The sequence below is a fragment of the Brienomyrus brachyistius genome, chromosome 13 (genome assembly GCF_023856365.1).
Source record: "Brienomyrus brachyistius isolate T26 chromosome 13, BBRACH_0.4, whole genome shotgun sequence".
Classification (NCBI taxonomy): Eukaryota; Metazoa; Chordata; class Actinopteri; order Osteoglossiformes; family Mormyridae; genus Brienomyrus; species Brienomyrus brachyistius.
Genome location: NC_064545.1, coordinates 20,086,656 through 20,106,214, shown reverse-complemented (window position 1 = coordinate 20,106,214; position 19,559 = coordinate 20,086,656). Strand labels below are relative to the sequence as shown.

The 19,559-nt window shown below is 40.9% G+C and overlaps 1 protein-coding gene across 6 annotated transcripts in view; it reads left to right on the top strand.

Annotated features, from left to right (window-relative positions):
• The window catches only part of lrrc4ca (leucine rich repeat containing 4C, genome duplicate a), a 230,509-nt gene that overhangs the window by 137,583 nt on the left and 73,367 nt on the right, over positions 1 to 19,559 (top strand). For 3 of the 6 annotated variants that reach the window (XM_048973055.1, XM_048973054.1, XM_048973056.1), the window contains one exon: positions 4,570 to 4,661. The gene's annotated coding sequence lies outside the window, so the exon portion shown is untranslated. Of the gene's footprint in view, positions 1 to 801; positions 1,030 to 4,569; positions 4,662 to 14,934; positions 15,046 to 17,408; positions 18,145 to 19,559 lie in introns of those variants that run through there. The other 3 variants (XR_007381987.1, XR_007381988.1, XM_048973057.1) reach the window with 3 other exon arrangements.

Genomic DNA, 19,559 nt, shown 5'->3' with positions numbered 1-19,559 from the left:
TAATGCAGCAGCATGTTTCGTTAGATGGGCTGAGGTGTGGGGTGATACGGTGATGATTATTTGGATTCTGATTATGATGATTAGAAGTTTTCCTCGACTCTTCCATCTCCTACAGCCTCTTTTCCAGACCAGTGACACGGTGAGCCTACAGCGTATCCATGGAAGCAGAGAAAATGAGGCAGGGGACGCCCTGAATGGTAGGCCAGGCACACGCTCACACATTATAGGCAATTCACCCAAATGCGTGTTTTGGGGATACAGGTGGAAATTGGCGCAAGCATACTGACAATGTGCAAACTTCACACGTTCAGAGACAGGGATGGGAAGGAGGCCCCTAGCATAGTGTTACCCACCATGCCACTACTATCACCGATATATGTAACGAAAGGAGAATTGAATAACCTTACGTGTTTATTTCCACCGCCGAAAAGCTAAAATACTTATTTAGAATAATTAGGACTAAGTGACTGGGGAGATCCTAATCTGCGTCTAGATAATCATCTTATTGAATGAACGGTGATTACAAATGAAAAATAGATTTAAGTAAAGGGGAGCAGAAAAGTTAATGGGATGATAAACAGGTTTGAAAGTTGAAAAGAGCATTTAGCCCGTAGGAAGTGAAGGGGAAAACGAGTGGCTGGTTAGCAAAGGACAGCATGGAAAAGGGCGGAGGAGGAGCTGGTGACCAGAGAGGAAACAGGAACATAATGGAAGCGGCAGAGGGTGGGGGGCCAGTACGCTACTGAGAGAAACTGATGAAATATAGATTACAAGAGCCTGTCTGCAAATAAGTATGTGGTATGTTAAGAAGAATTTGGAAAAGCAACCAGAATTAAACCAATTCAAAATGCAGGTCATGAAAGGAAACAGTGATGTCTGGGACACCAGCGAGTCACCAGAGGCAAGGAAACCTACGACGAGCATGTTTTTTGACAAGTTCGCTGCACAGACGATGTAGCAGCCGCACAGAAATATTAATAACCGAGTGATTTAGTAGGTCAGAAGAGAGGCAATGCTGCACATGATGAGGTAAATACTCATTTCTGTTTTTGAAGTGTAAAAGGAAAAAGTTGAATTTCAGTTCCGCTTCACAGATCTGTTCACGCTGTGGTTTAAGTGTAGTTATCGGTGGGTATAGGAAGACTCTGGGTTTCCTAGTGAAATCCCCAGATTAAGCATGGTCTCGGCTTACAGGAATGACTGATATTTAATGGAGCAGCTTTATTCCAGGTGTGAGGTATATTTAGCAGGCCCTTGGTCCAAATGTCGTAGTCTTTATGGAAACCAAAAGGAAGCATTAATAACATATGAAGCACATCTTTGGCTTTATCATTTAAAAAAGAAACTGGATTCACAAAGTTCATTAGGCAGACAGATCACACTGAGTCTCTCCAAGTTAAAAGACGGACCCTTAATTATTGTAAAATTCTTGTTTGCACACTGCTTGTTTACATTGTTTTCCCATTACGCTTTGACTCCTGCACTTTATAGATTTGTTCTGGTTTTGTGTCAGCTGGGAGGATATAGCTGTAACGCAGTATATCTAATCCGCAGGGGAGTGCTCGGTGCTGAGTGGGCGGAATTGAAGTGTTGGATGAAGTGTTTGATGGTTAGCAAGATGAGGTGTAGCCATAATCACGTACAAAAAGAGAAGGACATTATGCATGAGTTATAGTAGCAGTTAGCTTGTTGCTACTCAATTCTTTTTATGCTAATAGCCAGAGGTTGCTAGCAGTATCTTGCTAGCCTCACCTCTGACCTTATCAACAGCAGCCTGGTTCACACTTAACTAGCTGATGTGTGCCATATTCAATGCCCCGAAGACACAAAAGAAGGTGACTGTATGATCTATTGCTTTAGATATACAGTATCTGCACATATTCTTTTACATGCTATATTGATCGTCCCTTAATGCACTTCCCGTGCTTCAGAACGTGCACAACCTCCCAAATCAGTTTTAGTCCTTAATAATTATGCATCTGCCAATAGCGTGACTCAGCAGGTGACGAAAAATGTCAAGGAGCTTGGTCTGGGTGATTTTTATGGCATCTGCATGCCAAGTGATAACTAGCCCTGCACATAGAAAATGCGTTACTGGTAACCAGCTGAACGTGATGCTACTGGTTAAAGGGGCAACTTGGTGGATGTGAAAAAACATGAGGGTGTTTTGGCTATGATGTGGAAAGAGACTTGAGTCTTCATTGTTTCCCCTCTTTATGTTTCATGTGTTTTGTTTTATTCAGATGGTGTTTTTGCTTCTCTTTGTTTTGTTCACTTCAAGGGAGCACGACCCCATTTTTGAACTGAGGTTGGGTTTTGAAAGACATTTGGTTTTGGTTAAACCCTGCTGTCCTGCCACATGGCAGAATTCTGCCTCAGAAGGTGCCACAGCAAATCTGCGGTATTCTCCACCTCCGTCTCATGTCGATGAACTGCGCAGTTCTTATTGGCTGTTAAACATGTCATCCTACTCGGGGCGAGAGGTCTTCTGCACAAAATGAAACATGACCAAGGACCACTCCAGCCCGCTCCTGTTCTCATTCAAAATTTCACATCAGGAATATTTATGAAGCAAAGTTTAGTTGATTTGCCTTTTTGTTACTGTTGAGCAGTCTCAGCCTTTCAAGGCTGCGGTATAGCATTAAGAAGTAATTCTGTGCTCCATATATATATATATATATATATATATATGAGATTCTTGGTTGTTATAGATAAAGACAGATAAATACTGCTAGGATCCCACGGAGAGCGTTGGCCACGGCAGACAGTCCGCTCCCTTCTTAACACCGTTCAGAAACATCATTCATTTATTGCGCTCGACATAATCTGGTGTCCGCATGGATTTCCCCTTAGCAGCACAAATGCAATATATTAGATTGGCGTCGCACAGTCAATCACTTCTGAATTTTAATGAAATATGCTGCAAAACCCCAAAACTGCATTTCTTCACATTTTCAGGCCCTAGGAAGTTTCATCTGGCAGGAAACCCCAATGGTACGCATGAGGCAGTGTGCCAAGCACCTCACCGTCATTTACACAGTTGGTCTATATGCAGATTTCGTTGTGCAGTTAAACCCAGGGATCATTCTGACGAGGGATGACCTTTCTGGATGTGTGTTAGAGAGTGAAAGGTGTCATGGGTCAAAGTTCTGATGCTTGTGTGTTAGTGGTTACATTAAACTGGATTATGTAGCGGAATTACAATACACATAAAAGGAAAATAGTCCTCCAAAGTCAACATTGCCATGTGGGAGGAATTTGAATAAAATGCACAGAAGAGGTGTTATGGACCTGGATGGTGAATTTCCCAGCTACGCAGAAGATGCAGACTGAGAGCTAAGTGTTCCTGTTAAACCAAGGTGGTGTGCTTTGAAAATCAACATGTTGATAGTCTCTTGAGGTATTTTAATTAGCTTCTTCATACTGTACTGTGCAACGTTTTGTTTATCCACATTTGATACAAGCGTGCTTTTTGAATTAATACAGCACATTTTATTATAAGGACCAATTCTCCTGACTTTCCTTTTGAAGAAGAAAAGCAGCATTTTTGTTCATAGACCTGAATAATGTATTACCAGGTGGCTTTTTGTTACTATTGTGAGAAGGAAAATTACTTTATGAAAAGAAATGCGAAGAACATTGAACAGAATTCCCTCGGATTGCTTGGTGTCACACGTCATGGCTGCACTAAATCATTTTAATAACACGATAATGCAGGGCCCAGGTTCTGCCATATTCTTCAGCTCTCCGTAACCCTCCTTATGGTTATCAAGCTATATCTCTGCTTTGGTGCAGCGCTAATGAATATATTATTGCACTCTTTCATAGTTCACATCAGCTTGTGTTGCTCTAGGTTCTCATGCTTCATCTACACCTGATCTAATCTGAGCTGACATGCAGCAGTGAGAGATCAATGTGAGATATGGAAATTAGTGCAGTATTCAACAGGACTTCTTGGGCGTTTTGAAGGTAAACAGCTAGGAGCTAGAGGCCAGGAGGATGACTCTTCAGCTCTGCTTTGCCCTTGATTGTCAGTTGCTGACATTGCCAAAGCATCCAAAGCCTTCCACAGTTCTGGTCACATTTGTTCCTGTCCTCATGCGGCTGTGAGCACAAAATCTGATGTAAATATTACACTGCGATTTTGTTCACAACATGGTTTTCAAGCCATCAGATAATTATAGTTTTTCTTTAAAAATTCTCACTTTCTTTCTTTGTGCGTTTGTTCATTCATTTGTTTGTTCTTCTGTTCATTTATTTGTTTTTGTTTGCTCATTCATTCATTCTTTTCCTGCGAAAATACCTTGGGTGAAGAGTTTCTTTAAGCTCCATGGCAGTGTCAAACCAAGGATCCTCAAGCCATTTCTAAAGATTCTATAGAATCCTATTTATATCCACCGAGGGGCTGCAAACTTCTAACCACTGAGAGGAGCTGAAACCCATTCAGATGAACAATGATATAATTTTCTGTCCAAATCCCTGCTGGACCTGCCAGGTGTTCCAGGGATTATTCATGGTATACTTATTTATCTCCACACACCAAGAGAAAGTGCTCTGCATCTTTTGCAGATACAACTGCTTTCTGAGAGGGTGTTGGGGTGCCCTGGATCACAGCAGTCCTGCACAGTGGAAGAGTGAAATGTATGGAACCTGGCTGAGAGGTAAGAAAGGCTGGATCTATCTGCCTTTTCTGCATATGTGCATGTGCTTACACTGTCGGCTTGTTAACGGAGAAGATAAAGGTTTCGCGATGTCATGGGTACTCAGACTAGTTGATGGGAAATAGCACAGGAGCTGATACAGAGTGAGGAAAATGACTTCCATCTCCTTTCATGTTTCTGTGAATGGGCACCAGACTCCTGCAGATATTTTGCAGCATTAAAGCTTCCACTAGCTGGCTTTTCCTTGATCAGGGTGTGAAGGTATGGAAAGTAGGATATTCAAGCAGCTTTGATCCTTACCAAATTTGTAGATAAAATTTCCCTATTGAAATATGCGTATTAATTATTATACAATGTTTGCCACTTCTGCTTCACTTCATAAGCCTCATTTGCATTGTCTTCCTGTTTCTGAGGTAAAGCACCTTCAGAGCTAATGAATTTCTGGCATGTTTATTTAATCATTATTCCTGTAAAAGTAATTTTCTTCCCCACAATACCACACAGAAGTCCTCTCTGTATTTTGTTTACTGAACTTGCTGGGTTATGTGTTGCTCCCATGGGGCTGAAAAGTGAAGCTGTATTAATCTTGGTCCCAAAACCCCCTCAGGGGCTGTTCACAAGCCCCTTTTTGAAGTGACAGAGGCCACTGGGAGCACAGTGTATAACTGCACAGTGTATAACTGCACAGTGTATAACTGCACAGTGTATAACTGCGCAGTGTCCGTTGAATACACATGCAGAGTGTGATGAACAACTCAATGGGCACAGTAATCCAGAACTTTATACAGGCCTAGTTTTTTGATATGAGAGGATTATGCATTGTTTTTTTTTGCTAACTGGTAACTATGCTTGTATATCACTAATAGATGAGTGTCAGAGTTTAAGGTAGCCATGGTATATTTTGGGAATCCCCCAACAGCAGTTTGGGAAGTGCTTTCAACTGTCAGCCAAGACTTTATGGAGTTACGTGGTGTGCTTCTCAATGCATTTAGTGCAGCAGAATTTGGTGCCTCTCCCACAACTACACAACAGCAATAAAAAACAAATTAACGTTATTATAACAACACTTTCAAACTCATTTCAGTGTCAGTCCGTTTGTAGCATATGGGATTAAATTTACCCCACTAATGTTTTTTTTTTTTCCTTTGTCTTTCTTTTTATGCTGATGAAACCATAATGAGTTTGTCTGAAATGCTGTATGTTTTGTAAACACTCATAATCCATTAACCTTCGTATTTTTTCTGGCCTCTCAGTTTACTGAGCTAATTAGTGGGATGTTAGACTTAAAGAGGTCATATTGCAAGATGAGTGCCGTGAAGCTCAACGCTAATGTGTCTCTACTGTGAAGCTTTTAAGACGATAGTATTTGTTTGTGTGTTTCTTTTCCGGAAGCACACCCATGCCGTCTCTCCTTCCTCTAACTGTGATTGTACTGTGACATTGGCTCGTCAGTGTCGACGGTGAGTCAGGCTCTGATTCCAAACCTCTGTGCAATTTCCCCCTTAACCCTGTCTACCGTTTCTTCTCTTTCTTACCCGGTGTGATAAGCTTGCTGGTTGGTGAAACAAATTGTGGACGTTACGGGGAGGGGGCGGAAGTCCCTCCTGCTCATAATGTTTCAAACACTTCTGAGGGGCCAGCACAGGCATTTCCAACATGTGCTGGATGAATCAGGCAGAGGGGGAGTCTTTCTTGCCAGTTGCAGGCTTGGTTTCCATCAGTAGTCCATCCTCTTATTGTCAGGCTCGCCCCTGGGCTCAGCACTGCCTGGCCCATCATGTCGAACTACGACGAGAGGAATGGCCTCTGTGGCAGTATGTTGAACATGACATACGTATAATAAATGGTACTTCCATCCATCTTTCAAGCACATGTTCTGTAAATGATCATGAAGGTCCTTAACTCTATCCAAAGCAGCACAGGGCAGGGTACACCCTCAATGGGATTTCCATCTTTCACAGGCTATAATATATGGTACAATGCACAACAATTATATAATGTAAATAAACCCCACAATCTGCCTTGCTGATTGCAAGAAAACATGTCTTTACATTGTGAAATGCCACACGATGATTTGTAAATAACATGTCACTAAGACTGACTCCTGTCGGTTTGTTCCCATCTGAATCTTTGATGCATATAACAAGTCAGATTAAGTCAGATTAATCTCTCTTACTTATTTACTATATTGATTGATTGATTGATTGACTGATATTAGATTTCAATCAGTCTGTCAAGACAATTTCTCAAAATGCATCAAGGTAGATTAACTTTCCCCTCGGACGAGCAAGCTTGATACCTGGCAGGTGATGTAAACTTTCATTTATCAAATAACTCAGACGCCAGGAGATGCAGACCAGAAGGGCTGCCGTCCATCCCTACAAGGTTGGATGGTGGTTAAGAATTTATAATCTAAAGGTCAGCAGTTCATGTCTTGGGAGGGACCTTGCAGTCGGGACTCTGCAAAAATCAGTGACATTTTAAACCATGACCCGTGTACGTCGCTGTGGATATGATGATTTTCTTGGCAAACAGAATAAATAACTTTTGATATTCTCTTCCCTCCTGTGCACATAATCCTTGGTCCTACTGTGTTTGAAGGTACACACTGCTGGGCCAACCCAGCTACCAGGACCGAATCCTTGTTAGGTTGAAATGGTGACCTTGACCGTAGGCCGTCCTGTTTGCGGGGGGCTTCTGAAGATAGATCTTATGCTGTTTTCTCAGTCCAGAGACAAGATTTATCTTTGAGCCAAGTTCAGAGGCACAAGGAAGATGAACATCTCTCACACAGACTTAAAAAGAAAAACTGTAGGCTTTGCTGTAAAATAAAATAGCTGACTCATCGTTCTGTATTCATGGAAGGTGGAATGGTGTCCATTGATTGATATGTTCTTTATTTTTTTGTCAACTTGTATCAGCCTTTATGACAAGACCATCGCTCCACAGTGCTTTAGTGATGGTCTCCTAGTGACTTTGGGACCAGAAACGAAGAGGGAATCCGTTGTGTGACCAAGGTGTGTGCGTGCATGTTCGTGTGTATGTGGATGTGTGTGTGTGTTTGAGTGGTATTTTCTGGTACTGTCGTGGCATCAGGCCCCAGCCGAACGGAAGAGGTACAGAAGGTGAAAATCCTCAATGCTTCATGCGAGGTTTAAATGATCACAGGAAATGTCTCTGTTTGCAGCTCCGTATTTGAGTGCAGAGTGACCACTGGAGCTTCGCATAGAGTAGCTTGGAGAGTTCCAGTTCCAGCCAAAATATTTGAACTTGGGATTACAGCAGTTTGTGGAGGATTTGGCTCTCCGCAGAGCACGGCCGGCGAAAGCTCCTGGCAAAGTGTTTCCAGAGCTCCACCTCCAAAGCAGGGAGATATGATGGCCTGAATCTGGCACTCTTGCATTACTGCAGACATGCGATTACCCAGTGCAGGGGACATAGCTGTACCATTCTCACCATAAGAGATACAGGCGCTGATTTAAACTTGGTCTTTCTCTGTCACACACATATACACTCACTGTTGCACATCCTCATCACATGTCATTGGCCCAGAGTATCTCTTTCCGAGCGAATCCAGAGAAATTATATATTACATAAGTCTTAGAAGGAAATAGCATGGCCAGTGTGCATGGTCTTACAAAGTCAATGTTTCTTCTATTCTCATTTAGTAATTATACAATTTCTATTGTTGACATGATTAATAATTGTGCCTTTTTCAAGATTTAGTACATGGGAGATTCAGACATCTGTTTTAAGTAACCTTTGATCCAGTCAGAGACACAAAGTTTATCTTGGAGAGCAAAGTACTCTCAGCCCTAAAGTTGTGCTGATGCTCGGATACATACTGAAAAAATAATTTATCAGCTGCTCCTTATATCATATCTGGTCCAGCATCCAGGTCGCTAGTTCCCTGCTGCAGCTGTGGGCGATTCCCACAGCCATGCTCACCTCAAGATCATCCTGTATAACATATCTAAGCTTGTTCCTGTCCATGTCGTCTTTCTCAGCCGTGGCAGGTTCTTCTCTTAGTCTGACAGTCTGAGGTATATTTAAGCTCTTAGCTCTCTGGTTTTATTTGCCTCTGCGATTTGGGTTCCTTTGGTTTGTCCAGTTTCTCTTTCTTGGTTCACGCTGAGGTATCTGGTCTTGGTTTCTGTGAGGTCATCTCCCGACCTAGCTTAGCTATTCCATTCTGTCTTTTTTCCTGCCCCATTTGGTGCCTGACTCCTGCTCAGCCACAGTCAGCAGCCCGCTGAGGACTCAGAGGCTTGCCTGCGGAAGAGGCCGCAGGGGTCTGCAGTTTTGGGAGTGAGACAGCATTCCTTCCTTACGCCCTCGGTTATAAATTCCTGTGTTCTTTAATGTGGCCTCTGGTGGTGTCACAGTTTCACCACATGAGTGCATGAGGCTTAGGTATGTTAAGAAGGACATGAATGATGTAGAGGGTGTCACTGTGTTCCCTGCTTGGTCCCACCGTCGGTGATGCTGTGAGGGTTATGGTGACCTGGAGCCTATAAACATGAACATAGACAGAGGTGACAAAGACAGGACATAGACCTGTGGAGCAGTTGCTAGGGAAGACTTAGAGCCCCCGTCTTGTCTGGACAGCATGTCTTTGGCACAAAGGAGGAAAACTGTTTGTAATTATACTGTACAATGTATTTTAATTTATGAATAATTATGCTTTTCCATGCCTAGTATATTATTCATACATTTTCTGCTATTAACATTGTTGCTGTTTTGTATGTTACGTAGCTGGAGCATAAATTCCACGTCCTCTTATTCAGGAAAATCATTAGTAAAAAATGTTAATGAATCCTGTCACTCAGCTATTTCCACGGTGAATGGATTAATGTCCAGAATTCATTTATTTAAACTGCCTGCCACATTGCATCACTTAATTGGCAACTATTATGTAGGTCTTGCCAATTCTGTGCATGTTAGGAGTTTTCTAAAGCCAGCTTCCAACACCTTGCTGCAAATTGGACCTTAATGACGAATGCATGTACCTATAAGACACAGAACCACTGGGACATGACTAGGAATGTCACACACATATTAAATGCACACAGGGGCCACTTTATTAAGTAAACGTAGTGCTGGGTAGGACCCACGATTGCCACCAGAACCGTTTCAGGCGTTGATGAGTTGGGCGTTCTGCACATTACTGTTATAGTGACCTATTTTGGCACGCGTGCCCTTTCCGTTAGCTATAATGAGCCTGGCCATTCTCCTCTGACGTCTTGCATTAACAGGGTGTTTTTGGCCACAGAAATGCCATCTGACTGGATGTTAGTTGTCCATCCCGCTACTCTCTGTATACTCTGCTATTGCAGGAACATCTCAGGAATTATTGAAATCAAGCAGCTTAGCCATTGCATTTCGTAGCCCAACAGCAACTGAACCTCTTGACCCTGTTGGCATGCTGTACGTATTAAGCTGCAGCCACCGGCATGTTGTTTGTGGAACAGGCAGCACAGCTTGGGGTTAAACCCAGGATGGCATGCCAGTCCATCACAGGGCGTATACACGCCCATGTTTATTATTGGTAATTTATAGCGTAACTGCATGTCTTCGGAATAGGGGAGAAAACCCGTGCAACATGGGGAGATCTGGCAACCTCCACACACACAGGCTGCTTTTAGGATTTTGGCCTTTGACCCAGCAGGTGCGAAGTCTCAGTGTTCCCTGCCAAGCCGCTGTGCCCTTGGCTAGCAACTCTGCGCTCGAGTCAGCTAATATGCCTTCATCTTTTTTGTAGGATTAATAGGGGGAATAAGGGATGAATGGGCACGTAAGGTTATGATTAATGGTTATTTCAATTAAGTTCAGCTTTATTTCGGTCCTTTTGCACAATTTTCCAAAATAAATACAAATAACTAACTTCATAATATAAACAAATGTAAAAAAATGACAAAAAAGTATTGACTGAAAAAACGCAGGCAGAAGCTTTTTCTTGCTACACTTACCTTTTTTACATACCATATACTGGTGATCAACGCTTTCATCGTGAGCTACAATAACAAAACAAAACAATTATAAAAACAAACACAATGATTTATAATAAGTTATTGTAATAAGTTATTTGAGGAGCTCAACCATAAATAAGTGCTTCATACTCAATCAGTACTTTAGTTCAATGAATTTATAAATGGAAAATATGTACATTTTTTTTATTTCATTACAGTATTTATTAGTTCATTGTTTTACATGGATTTCATTAGTTGTACTACGATCAGAATACATGTATGCAAAGTATGTAAGATGTATGTTAGTTGTTTGCCCACTGTACTGCATGTTTCTATTTATCCTGTTCTTATACTTAGGCGTGTTAAATGTTATAAGCATGTACAAGTGTGTGCATGGTGCCGCTGTGTATGGCAGTAATAGGGAGTAAGTACAGTGAAGGGTGAAATCCACGTTAGTGTATATTAAGCATTCATAAGAGGCTTTGGCTACACAATGTTACCTCCTCTGTTCCTTGCAGATAAATCAACTTTACATCCCTGTTGGTGCCACTGATGTTCCTACAGACATTATTGCAGGTCAGAGTTAAATGGCTGCGGAGTTTCGGTTTGTACGAAACTGTGGCTGTTTAAAGCCGGCAAGCTGGGAAAGTAGAAAAGGACGAGAGTAATTACCTTGTTTCTATTAAATTCCTTCACTGAATGGAGCAGAGCATTCAAAATGAAATCACCATTCACCATTCAGTTAATGTGGAAAGGAGGTTTTAGACTGTTTAAGAAGAGAATCTGCCCAAAAGTGTTAATTTTCTCCTGAGTGATTTCAGAGACCATACATGGCCCTACAGTACGTCAACAGCCTTCTATTGTATTTTGGAAGTTTGTATAGTTTGTGAAGGGACGTTTTCTCATCCTCGAAAGATGACAGCAATACATTGTCCTGCCTTGCCATCTGTAGATATGACCCTATTTCATAATTAACAATAATTTTGCATTTCCTTATATTGTTTTTTTTTTTTACACATCACCAGAAGGGAACGTTTTACACTCAGCTTAAGTTTGCAAGCTGGGCTGATTTGGGCTGATAGGATTTAAACCCGTGACGCCACTGCTAAACAGTACATGAACAGCACCGAGGAGCTCTGGGCTCTGCAGAGGGGTTATATGCAGTATAATTTAACCACATTGTATTACATTTCACAACTTTATGCCACAGGAAAGACAGCAAAGGCCGAATACACGGGGACCTGCCTGTGGGTGGGCTGGGTGTGGGCACCGCCCACCCAGAGGAATCATCTACCCATCCAATGAAAACTCTGAAAACCTGATAACTCTTTACTACTGAAGAGTAGTACTACTGTACAATTCATGAACAAATATAGTTGCTGCTTAAAAGATACGTCACGATTCATCAATGAACAAACAGTATTTCACTTGTATTATTCATGATTTGTTCCTTCAGTAGTTCACAAAAAGTTTACAGGACTAACAGATATAGTAACAAAAATAGCAACTGCTTGGGATAAAAGTTGTGTAACTATTAATTAATGATGAACAAGTTTGAGATTGGTATTTAACTTGTGTTATTCATGACTTGTTTCTTCAATTATTCACAAATATTTACAGAATTAACACATATAGTAATAGAGTTACTATCTATCTATCTATATCTATCTATCTATGACTTTTTTTGGTTAGTTGATACGTAATAGCATAATGCAACATTATTTGTGCCCTGTCAAGTCTTATAAATCATGAGTGTTCATAGTTTTCTGTAATTGTGTCACTGGTCACGAAAAATGCTGCTTTCCTATAGGCCATTTCGAAAGAGTGAGTGTGCTTAGTCAGCGCTCCTCCTTTACGTCAGAGGTATACGTATTTCAGATCCAGAAAGTAAAAATCCAGACCATGATTTACTTTCAACCAACCAGCTGATTACTCTGTGACTGTGACTCTTTATACTGAACTGGTTGGTTGAAAGTAAATCATGGTCTGGATTTTTACTTTCTGGACCTGAAATTGCCACCACTGCTTTACGTTATCGCCAAATCACAACACTTCTTCTCACATGCAGTAGAGACGTGGTTAAATGAACTGCGAAACCTGTTTGTTAGCTAGCTGCTCTCAGCAATCCAAATAAAACTTGTAATACCTTTGATTCTTGTTCATTGTTTTCTCCAGTTCTTATAAAATATTAGTAGTCTTGTATAGTTTTATAGTTTAGTTCGCACATTTTACAAGCTAACCCCGAGTAATCTATACTACTACGTTCTGAAGATCCAAAGCAAAATTTGTTCGTAAGGTTTCCTCTCTAGTTCATCATAGAAATGCTCATCATAAAATCTAAATCTTGCAGAGTTTAATTACTTTTTTTCTTTTTCACGGAGTAATGACCCGGACCCCTCTACAAAAATTGGATTCTGTAATTATATTCCTTTTGCACCCCCACCCCACTGCCATCCCTTCTCAAAATTAAACGGCGCCCTTGTTTACGTTCCACATTTAGAAAAAAGCAACATTTTTGTTGTTTCCCACCCAAAATAATCCAAATGCAAACCCAAATATGACATTCTAGTATCATCCCTGCCTTTTCAGCTAAAGTTATCTTCAGGTGTTAAATTATCTACTGGAATATGTAGATGTAATGAAATGGTCCACCAGTGTTACTGTCTATAGAAAAATCCTCATTTCCATTCCATACTTAAGAGGCAATAGGAGAGATACCACTTCATGAAATAAAACTAATTTAAAATACTGATTAAAGATGTCATCTCTTTGGTAGAATGATGCCTTTAGTCAGGACGCTATTTTCCAGTCAGGTTCAGAGGATGCTGACAGGTGCTGAACTGCTCAGACGGTGAACAGTTTAGACTTGTGCTGTATTCTCACAATCATTGTCAGTATAACAGGAAACTTGCAGCATTGGTTGGTTTTTAAATATGTTTTACTGCGTGTGTGTGTCTATATATATATATTTATATATATATATTCCTTTTTCAGTAACACACTGCAAAGATTCAGGTGTCAGCACATTTGGAAACAGGGAAGCACACATACAAGCACAGTATGGTCTAACAATATTTAAAACACAGGCCTCCTGCAGTCACCCTTCTGTTGGCAATCACACTTACAAAAGGAGTTGAAATTTCATGGAAGTTTATTCTGAAATGATACACGCAGATGTTCTCATTTACACAGTTACGCTAAGGTCAAACGAGTGCCCAAACGAGGCTGGCACCAGCTCATGAGGGACTGGGGACTGCAAAATGGCTAGTCTATCTCATGGCCAGTGATTTACAGAAAATGAAACACCTTTCGTCTGGCAGATTTGCAATCATTTCTTTCTTTCGCGGAACTGGGAACTGGTGAGTAATGATTGAGAACATCATACAGAGTCAGCAGAATCGAAGGAGTGATACGCTCGACATTCAGACTTTGAATAATTCTCTACTTCTGCAGCTGCTTGAGCTTTCCAGCATTTACTGTCTCCCCTTTCATCCTGAAAGACGAACATTTTAAATGCACACGAGTGAGTTGATCAATGTTGCTGTGCCTCTGGTCTCATTGTTCATAGACTTGTAGAAAATTGAATTACACGCTGTGTTCTGCCTTGCAGATTATTGATTTTCCTTTGGTTTTTAAAGTCTTGACATATAGCTTTAGATATGACATTTTTTTCCTTTAATTACTTATTTTTTTTAATATCAAAGTAAGCCTCAGCAGCTCCACATTCCTTTCTTTTTTCATCTGTTTATGCCACTTTAGATTTCCAAAATGCTTGCATTAGCAAATGAACAATAAAGTGATGATTCATCGGGGGGTATGGGAATGCTGCATTTGTAGTCAAGTCTACCTTAGAGACGATGATATGTGGATGTAGTTTAATGGTGAACAGATAAAGGTAGTTATAAATCAGTGTTATAAATGTATGGGAGGACCAGGCAGTGGCCTGCATGTGGGCCAGGGGTAGATGGCTTAGCTCCTCTGCAGCATTCTATGTCACCTTTTAGCCAATAGTTCATTTGCACTTGCAATGGATGATGTCACTTTCTGTGCAAATAATGACTCTCATGGAGGCATGAGGACCTGAGTGTTCATACAAGCAAGCATGCTTTATTTGCCATTTGCACAAATATAGGTACATTGCTAACACCATCTTACTCTCCATAGTTGGGGATCGCAGTGCAGGGTCAGCCAACATGCAGAGTCCCCGGGGCGGGGGGTCTAAGGGCCTTGCTCAAGGGCCCACGGACATGTGACTGTTCTGCTGAGGCCGGGGCTCAAACTGATCTGTGATCTTCTGATCACAGGCACAAAGACTTAGCCTGCTGAGCCACCCAAAGCCCCCCAGGAGGCACAGCCAACCTAGCATCCCATACATTAACACAGAGTCGCAGGCGTGGACCTTCTGATAAAGAAAAGTGAGTAACTGCATGCTATGTCTCTGGGGAAAAGCAAATAATATTAATTATTTGCTGGGGCAGTAGCTGCCTGAAGCACTTTCAGCTCTCATAACCTGAAGGTGGCTGATCCAAGGCCAAGGTCAGTTTCTGCAGTTTCTTCCCATAACCAAGGTGTGTGAATGAGTGTGTGGATGGGTGAATGTGAGGCATGAAATGTAAAGCGCTTTGAGTACTCGTAGGAGTAGAAAAGCGCTATATAAATGCAGTCCATTTACCATTTATCCTGAAAAGCAGTGGTGGAGACTTGTAGTTGTGTACAGCAGTGAAGAAGAAAGGTTTCTTCGTGAAGTATAATAATAATAATAATAATATAATAATAATAATAATTATTATTATTATTATTATTATACTGACGATTTAGACAATGTAGAAATCTTCACACCTGGAGATCACAAATGGACCGCATCAGTGCCAGGCCATGAAAGATCTCAATTGGAATAGGCAAGACATGGCCTAGAACGGATTGTGGAACTGTCTAAGCGCTATTGAAGCTGGAAAGGAACAAGCACATCCGGTTTACAGGAATTTATCTGTAGAACATACCTACGGTATTGCCCATTCCCACTTAGGAAAAGTACAAGGCAAGAGCGGTCACATCAGGACAGTGAACATACTGTACAGTACTCTATGTACATGACATGGGATTGTAATGGGTTGCACAGGGACTTTATAGAGGATTTTGGACTTTGACAATAAAAAGGTGAAAGCAAGGACAGCTTTAGCAGTGGGAAATGTGGCAAAAATCTGGAGAAAACAGAAGATTTATAATAATGAGCAATGAAATCTGGTAACCTGAAGCCACCTCTGCCTGATATCTCCATGGCCGTCCCTCATCTTACACTCATACTTTGCTCTGGGACTGAAAAGGGATTCTACAGCAAGTAAGCCGCCTAATTATCTGTGTGGAAAAAGGTTAAAGCAATTATTAAACCAACGCAGACTATAAATGTGTGGTGAGCCTTCAGGTAAATCAGTTGCCCACAGAGTCATGAGAGAGATTACTTAAAAGCAAAGCTGTATGCAACTGCAGTGCTGTTCAAATACACTGATTGTGGAAAAAAGTATCGTAGAAGTTCATATATAACTGACTGTACAGGGTGGTTCAGTGAGCAACAAAATTGCTCACACTTTAGATCAAACTGACTGCCCCCGTACAGTACACATGATATGAGCTGCCGTCAAACTGACTGTACCATAGATGGCACACTGACAGAGATGTTCATACCCAACAGGGTGGACCTGTTGTCTAAGGAGTTACAGTCACAGACTGTGGTGTGTCTGTGGTAAAACTACAGAGATGCTGTTAAATTCCTCACACTTCTTTCACACTCCCCCCTATTCTTATTTACTGTCTCAGCGGTGTGCTAAATCACTTTGGACGTGCTGCTTTGTTTATAAAACCCCTTGATTTTTCCAAGCAAACGCTTAGCGTGGCTTATGAAGGTTTTAGTATTGATTCATTATTCATACTGTGAACAGCTGAAGAGGCGAAGTCTTGCCATGGCAGCAAAGATTCTGTCCCGCAGAGGAAGGAATTGCCCCAAAAGCCAATGGCATCTCTGCAGATTAATATCCCATTCGCCACACTGTGGGTGAAACCTATTTTTAAGAATGGCAGAGAAGTCGTCTATGAATCCTTAGCCTTTGATTGGATGGTGCAAAAGTGCAATGAACCAGGTGCATTCTGGGATCTCTGGGTTTTATGAGCAGGGGTCAAAACAAAGGCAAATTCTGAAAGGCATTCTAATCAAAAGACAATTTTTTTACCAGGGACATGACATTTAAAGAGTTATATAGTTTTTTTTTCCTCAAGCAAAACATTTTGCTAAGGACACAGGTGAGTCTTGCCAATAAGTCTTGCCATGGACATGTTTGTCTGTGTACGGATAGGTTGGTGATCCGTGTCCATAAGGTTCAGTCTATTTTATTGGGCTAGATAAACCAAAAAACTGCCAATACGTGTCTGAAATATCCAGACAAAGAATCCACTAAAGTAAACAAAGGTATAATCTTTTGACATAATGGGAAAATGACTGATGTTTTACACACTGAAGGGCTAAGAGTTCTTCCGTTGTTCATTCATTATTTAATCTGACAGATGAATGTCATACTTTTGTCTGGGGCTGGGTCAGAACCAATATGTTCTTTATCACCCATCCATCCATCAAGTTTCTGTAAATTCTTATGTTGCGGTTGTTACCCAACAAATTTGGTAAAATTAATAAGAAGGCAAGTAATTATAATTCATATTGTAGCAAGAGTTTGATATAAATGATAATTTATTATTATTTATATTGTAGCAACTGTTTGATTTTCTGTAGGATGAGTTTCATCATCCTCGTGTCAGATGAATTTGATTGGACTTGCGACTTCCCTGAAGTGGATGCAGATGACCGATGTGGGCTGTACATCATTCCCAGAGAGAGACTGATCTGTTCAATGTGTTATTGCAAGTGGACAAGTAAAATGCTCAGTATAACTAAGAAATAACGAGGCTCTATATGGCAAACGGGAACATGAAGATTACAGCACAGGGCACTGAAGCTGCTTGATCTATTGACATTTGAGTGTCGATCAGGATGCAGGTCCAGAGGGGGATTGGGTGAAGGGTATTATCTGTCCATGATTGTAAGGATATGTACAGGTGCTTCATGGCACCAGTAATAGCACTGAGTGGCTGGTGTTATCATCAGCTGGGGGGTGTATGCCTCTGTAGAAGATGTGCACTTTGTATCATCCAAAGATATAATATGGGATGGCAGCTTGTCTATCAGCGAAGAAGCCACAATAAGCTAATACAAGAGCAGAAATTGCTATTTGTACTATTGAAGTTATCTGTCCATCTCACAATAAGCTGAACCCCTCAAGATTGTACTTTTCATCTTCTCTTCACCGTATGTAACACCCCATACATAAAGGTTGTGTAATTTTCACTGTCCTCTGGTCACATGACTCTATTGCCAGTTCTACAAACAAGAAATGTTACCTACACTCAGAGGTGGATAGATCAGGTCCAGAAAGTAAAAATCCAGACCAAGACTTTGTTTCAACCATCCTGTTCAGTACTCTTTGACTCACTTTCAGTACTCTATGACTCAATGACTGTGACTCAACTCAACTGGCTGGTTGAAACAAAATCATAGTCTGCATTTTTTTACTTTCTGGACCTGAACTTTCCAGTTCTGTCAACACTATATAAGTCAACGGGAAGCGGGGTTTTTCACCCAGAAAGGTGATTTACCTCCTGTTTTATACCTGGTAGCCATTCTAAATTTTCCAAATAAATTGCTAGAAAAGAGCCGGGAGTATCTTGTACATTAAATTATACATTTTAAATTATACTAATGCAGCACAACATGCATTTTCCAGCATAATACAGAAGAAATTAGACAAATAAGATGATCAATGTAATGGGGCAATAAATATCACTTAAGCGTTTTAAGCTGTTGCAGTTACTGTGGTTTCACATTAGGGCAGCCGGGTCTATTTCAGCTCATATTCTCTCATTATAACTGCAGACCGTTGGTTTTTAACAGTTTCAACATCAGACCTTCAAATGAGAATTTGGAGTACAGCACGACTCTGGTGGATTCTTTCATTATTTTTATCTAGTGGGTAAAGCGCTCACAAACAAGTAATCACCCCTCTCCCCTTCAGTGACACTCCAGTGATATCATGACCTTTGCTATTCCCCATCTACTGTATATATAGAGCAGCAATGGAAACACCATATAAGAACGGTCACGCAGAACATTTTTTTTAAGCATATATACATATTTAATTTCCATTCATTTTATCTATTTTTATATAGCACCTTTCACGACACCCCAAGACGCTTTACATGGGTGTGTTCATATATATCAGTTACAGAATAATACATGAAAAGAGAAGACAGAAAGAAAGAAAGAATGAAAGACAGATGACAGTGGAGGAAGGGAACCAAAAACTCGCAAGCATATAAAACCTTATATATATATATATATATATATATATATATATATATATATATATACTGAACAAAAATATAAACGCAACACTCTTGTTTCTGCTCCCATTTTTCATGAGATGGACTTAAAGACCTACAATTCATTCCAGATACACAATATTACCATTTCTCTCAAACATTTCTCACAAATCAGTCTAAATGTGTGATAGTGAGCACTTCTGCTTTGCTGAGATAATCCATCCCACCTCACAGGTGTGCCACATCAAGATGCTGATCTGACATCATGGGTAGTGCACAGGTGTACCTTATACTGCCCACAATAAAAGGCCACCCTGGAATGTGCAGTTTTTTGCTTTATTGGGGGTCTGGGGACTCAGAACCGGTCAGTATCTGGTGTGACCACCATTTGCCTCATGCAATGCAACACATCTTCTTCGCATAGAGTTTATCAGATTGTCAATTGTGGCCTGTGGAATGTTGGTCCACTCCTCTTCAATGGCTGTGCGAAGTTGTTGGATATTAGTGG